Source organism: Enhydra lutris, unplaced genomic scaffold, assembly GCF_002288905.1.
Source record: "Enhydra lutris kenyoni isolate GAN:26980312 unplaced genomic scaffold, ASM228890v2 scaffoldscaffold54, whole genome shotgun sequence".
Lineage (NCBI taxonomy): Eukaryota > Metazoa > Chordata > Mammalia > Carnivora > Mustelidae > Enhydra > Enhydra lutris.
Window position 1 is genome coordinate 2680333 of NW_019154138.1, and position 6012 is coordinate 2686344.

The window sequence follows — 6012 nt, forward strand, 5'->3', positions numbered from 1 at the left end:
TATCTCTGTCTCTCTCAAATAAATAAAGAAAATCTTTTAAAAATAAAATAAATAAAATAAAAAGAGTGATAATATCAATTATAATTGGAAATATAGAGCCAGGAGAACACTCAACACGATGTTGGGATGGGAGGTGGGCACGGCCAGCCTGGAAAGCTGACAGTATCTACAAAAGTTGCCCATACACCTGTGGGCCCAGTGTTTCCATTCCTAGATACATACCTCGCAGGATCCTACATAGGTGCCCCCAAAGACTGTCCCAGAATATCCCTCGTGGCTGCATTCAATACAGCCGAGTACTGGAATCCACGTAAACGTCCATCGGCAGTAGACAGGAAAGCTCGCAGCATATTCACACAGTGGACTAGTGCATAAAACCGAGAATGAACAAATATGTAAGAGCAAAGCACACAGCATCGTGCAGAAGTAGCAAAATAGGGGCACCTGGGTGGCTCAGTGGGTTAAAGCTTCTGCCTTCGTCTCAGGTCATGATCCCAGGGTCCCGGGATCGAGCCCCGCATCGAGCCTGCTTCCTCCTGTCTCTCTGCCTGCTTCTCTGCTGACTTGTGATCTCTGTCAAATAAATAAATAAATAAAATCTTAAAAAGAAAAAAAAAGAAGTAGCAAGATACAAAAGGGAACAACTGTATGGTTCGTGGATACAGCAATCTTCCAGGCGGGACGAGTCTACTGAGTTAGAAGCCAGGATAGAGGGTAGCTCCTGGAGGAGGAAGTGTCGTGGCTGGAGGGACACCAGCAGTGTTGCCTACACAGGTGTTCACTTGTGAGGTTCATTCCCTGTACACTTGGGATTTATGCCTTTTAGGCAGGTACATACTTTAATTAAAAGTACATTGTTTTAAAAGTATACTACCAGAGTTCTGGTTTTGTTTGTTAAAAACAGAAATAGTCTCAAAAGTGAAACACTTCGGGTTCCCCCCACCTGCGCAGTGAAGCCGGCCAGGGAGAGTAGAAACTTCCAGTTATAAGAAAAATAAGTCCTGGGGATGTGTAGTCATGATGACTTTGGTTAATAATGGCATGCTGTTTATTTGGGGATTGAGTATATTTGGGTCTTGAAAATTCTCATCACCAAAAAATGTATCTTGCACACAAGGAGCTGATAACCTATATGATAATTGTATCTCGATAAAAAATAAGATTAGAAAAATTATTTTAAAAAAAATAGGAGCCTCAAAAGTAAAGGAGGTTCAGGGTTCCTCCCTTCCCCTCCTCCTTCCCCTCCATAGCTGCAGTTCCTCCTCAGCGCCACCAGGTGGGGATCGATCACAGCAGAAGACCTGCACCCACGCTTCTCCAGCTGCCGCTGGTAGAGGCGTCAAGCCCAGGCGAAGGGCAGCGAAGCCCCAGGTGACTCCAGCCTGAGCCCGGAGCCGATGGACAAAGCCCAGCTACGTATGCACCAGTTGAGGGCCCCTGGGCATGTAACTTCTCTGAAGCTTCAATTCTTTCCCCAAAATGGGGACAAGAAGTGCAATTTCAAACAACAATGAGGTATATCGCTTTACACCTAATTAGACTGGGAAATATTAGTAAGCTGGGGAATGCCAATGTTGGCCCAGATAAGGAAATAAAGGAGCTTCCGGCCTCGCCAGTAGGTAGTGCAGGCCGTCATGGCCTTTCTTGGTGAAGTCACGCAGACATCGCAGTGACTAGCATTCCACTCCTGCTTATATAGCCCAAAGAATTTCCATCACAGGAGATCTGTTTGATCTCCCACCAGTGCTAACAGATGCTGGGGTGCTGCGGCCGTCCATGCGTGGGAAGGTGGGCGGCAGAACGTGGTGGGATGAGCTGCAACACACTAACCTTCGTCTGAACTAGAAAGACATACCTATAAACAATATACTGCGTGAACATGTGTAAATGCATGAGGACAGCTGAAATAGGAGAGGGAAGGAAGGAAGGGGAGAGGGAGGGAGGGAGGAAGGGAAGGAGGGAGGAAGGAAAATGTGGACAAGAACACCAAGTTTCTAGGATAGTTGTGAAAAGAAGAATCTAAGGGAAGCTTCTATAGATCTTTAGCATTTTGTGGGCACCCAATACATTATTTTCTGTGTATGCCTTTATACATTAATATTTCTTGAATTCCTATTGTGTGTTATGCAATGTACTAGGCCCTCTAAGACAATAATAAACAAAACAGAGCAAAAAGAAAAATTCCTGCCATGAGCTTTGAGCCTTATTCCACAAACCTGGGTGTGAAGGGAATGGCACGTTTTCCTAAAGCAAATGACCATCACTCTGATTTTGTGCCCCCGCCATGCTGGACTGGCGGGAAACTCAATTTCCGTCATCAGTGGGATTCCCTTTGTCGCAGCCCCAGATCCTGGGATGTAACTCAGAGTGGTCCCCTGGGGTATATATAGGAGTCCCTGTCCCTGGTGTCAGTCTACACTGGTCACTGCTGACTCACTATGGGTCTCAGCCCACAAAAACCCAGAAGTTCCCTACGGATGGGAAGCTCTATTTGGTTCTGCACCGAGCTGGCTCAGGGATTTCTGCAAAGAGGTCCCAAGGCTATGATACCGCCTCCTGAGAAGGGCCACACAGCCATGGCTTCCAGGAAGAACCCGTCACCTCCAGGACACTGACAATGAAGATACAACTCCATCACAGACGTGCTGGCTCCTTTTCCTATGGCTTATGCTTCTTCTCCCCCCACTTCCCACCTCCAAGCACCCAGGCCACCACGCCAAGGCACACAGGCTGTCTGCAGACACCTTCAGCCCCTGAGCTGGCAACAGAAGAGTCCTGTAGGTGCTGAGCCGAGCAGCTGGCCCCTGGGCAGGTAGGGGAGGGAGGAAGGAATTCAGAGCACCAAGCATAAAGAATTCTCAGGCTTTTAAATTCTTCTCCCAGGGTGCAAACAAAAACACAAATTTAAATCCCAATAAATAGCCCTGGCATCATTCATATTTCTAGGTTCTTATTTGTTTGACATGGTGGTTGGGCACTTACCGAATGATGTGTGTTCTAGGCACTTGGGGAGCCTTCAGTGATTGGTGTGATGGTTGATGGTGCTGTGAAGGTGGGGAGAAGGGAGGTGGCTGGCCCAACCCAGCTTATTTGGCTGCCAAAAATAGTCAGCTCTGGCAAAAAAAAAAAAAAAAAGGCATGTATTTCTGTACGTGTGGGTGTGATAGGCACGTGTGTGTACATATGTGTGTTTGTGCACACATTGTGCATATCTGTGTGTATGCATACATGCATGTAGCCAGTGCATGTGTATATGACGCACGCATTGTGCAAACGTGTGTCTTGTTTGTGTGTACATACGTGTGTGTGTGTGTGTGTGTGTGTGTGTGTGTGATATCCAATAGTTTCTAGAATTCACCTTGCTCCCATTCCTGGACCAGCATCTCTGCTGCAGACACAATCTACAGGGAGAGGGTCCGATGCCCCCCCCCACCCTGGGTCAGGGACCCATCCCTTGGCCCAGAGAGGATGGAGCAGCGGGACAGACAGTTCCATGGGAGCCACACACGGGGAAGCAGGGTAGTTCCCCAACAGAAACTGAGGTACTTACTGGTTCTCTACTATGGGTAAGAATTCCGCCCAATAACAACCCACCCGGATGATCTCACATGGCTTCTGTTGGGCCAGAGAGCTTGGCAGGAGGTCCTGGCTCAGGAGCACACATGAGGAGGCAGTCATGCTGTCGGGCTGCCTGTCAGTCGTCGGAAGGCTTGGGCAGCCTGGAGGACACGCTGGCTCATCACAGGGGTGGCCAGTCGGCACCGGCTGTGGGCAGGAGGCCTCGGGACCTCTCTGCATGGACCCGTCATCTGAGTGAGCCATCCACAATACAGCAAGGCCGACGCTCGAGGTCTTCTACACTCTCATCTCAGAAGTCACGCTATAACCATCACCAGCGCAATGTCCTGCCCATCACATTCTGGCCCCGGGCTGTGCGACAGGGAACAGGGGCAGGAAGATCAGGAGTGGAGTGTCACCGGGGGCCATGTGGGGCCTGGCCACCATAGATGCCATCATAGGAAGACAGGGACATGGAGGGAGGTGAGCAGAAGTAACACCCTCGGCACACGGATGGTGCCTTTGGAGCTCGCAGTCCAGAGGAGGACAGAAGATAAGAGTGTCCCGGCTCATCAGTAATTACTTGGCCGAGACACGCACAATAATGGAAAGAGGGTAGGAGCCCAAAGAGGGAGAAAGAAACCTTGGTTGAAAGGGTCAGGGAAGCCTCTCAGAGGAGGTGACATTTGAGTTGGACCTCGAAGGAGAGAAGTTCCCCAGGCAGAGAGGGGAGAGCGGGCGTTCCCAGAAGTGGGGTGCAGTGGAGTCGGTCCTGCTGAGTAGCACAGAAGCCCATTGAAGGGCCCCCAGCACTGCCTGCTGGTGCGGCGCCCGCTGCCTGGCCCTCCGGTGCTTCCTGTCCCCAGGACTCCTGGTCTGGCGGCCAAGGGACGATGGGCTTTGTGTCTCTGTGGGAAAGACCCGCTGCCCCCAGGCTAAGGGGCCTTCTAGGAGGATGTGTCATGAGGCCATCCCCTTGTAGGAGAAAGGCGGGACTCCGGCAGGGCCCTGCCCTGTACACCGACGGAGGGCCAGGGCGCATGGTGAAGGGGTGTGGAGGGATGAGGGGGGTGTGTCTATGGCTTCCTAGGGTCACCAGGCCCAGGCCAGCCTCACCATCCCCTACCTCTTTCTGGGATTGTGAACAGACAGTCAGAGCCCGGCTGATCCGTTTGGGCTATCCCTGGGGCTCCCAGCCCCCCAGACACACACACAGATTCCCACTGGCTCCAGGCCAGCGGACCAGGAGCTGAATTCAGCAGGGCAAAAGAAGCCACTTTTTCTAAGGCATATGCCTCCCCCAGGACACATTAGGCAGGCTTCGCTGGCCAGAGCAGGGCAAGTCTGCAGAGAAACAGGCTCAGGGGGCCTCAAATTCCCAGAGGGGTGGGGGCATCAGGCCCCAGCGGGAAAATGGGCATGGGTGCACACAGCGTCCTTCTCACTCCTCTCCCATGGCGGGAGGGAGTGAAGGAGGAGGGGGTTAAGACGCAGGCCGCAATGCCACTGTTGCATCCTAAGTAGTCAAGGGCCAGAGTCTGGTCCACACCTCCTGCCACAGAGCCCGGTGCCTGAGAGCCAAGGCTCCGGGGAGCTGCAGAGGCTGCCTCCCAGGACCCAGGGCCTCTGCCCACAGAGGGCCCACCAGCTCTAAAAAAAAAAAAACAAAAACAAAAAACAAAACAAAACAAAACAAAAACCCAACACTCAAGTCCAGTATAAAATTCCCTGTGTCCACCAAGCTCGGAGGGACAGGCTTTGTCCCAGATCTGCTGGAACCTTGGAGGGAAGAGTCCCACTTACACAGCTCCTGGCCCTGATGTGGAGAAGGGAAGGCCTTGCCCCAGCACACCCAGTTAGGAAAGCACAGAGCTGGGACTCGGCACTCAGTGCAGGTGTGTCGACAGGGAGACCTGGGTCCCCTCTCCAACGCACCAACTAAAGCATTAAGTTCTCTTGCAGCAAATATTTACTGAGCTCTTCCAATATAACCAAGACCGCTCAGCCCCAGAGAATCTGGGATGAGCAGAAAGAGACGTAGCTCCCACTGCATGGAGCTCACAGGTTAGCTGGGGAAATGGGTCTTGAATATGTCTTTAAAAATATGTGATTAGAGGGCTGTGAAGAAAAGAATGGGTTTAGTCGTACAAAAGAGCTGGGGGAAGAATGACCTCCTTCAGCAGGCGACCAGGAAAGATGCTTCTGAGAAGGTGCTCTTAAACCCTATGCAAGCACAGCAGAACCGAGTGTGGGGATTGATTAATAATGCCTGCTGTGGCCACTGATTTAGCAGGTGGTGCTGGCATGCAGGCCAGATTCTTGCTTCCCCTGGTTTATGCCCTAGGGTCCTAGGATCCCTGCTACCCAGAGAAGAGCTAGATGTGATTCTAATTCTCCTGGAGTTCACTGTGAGGTGGAGTGGATGAATATTTGCAGAAGAAGCCATGATAAACG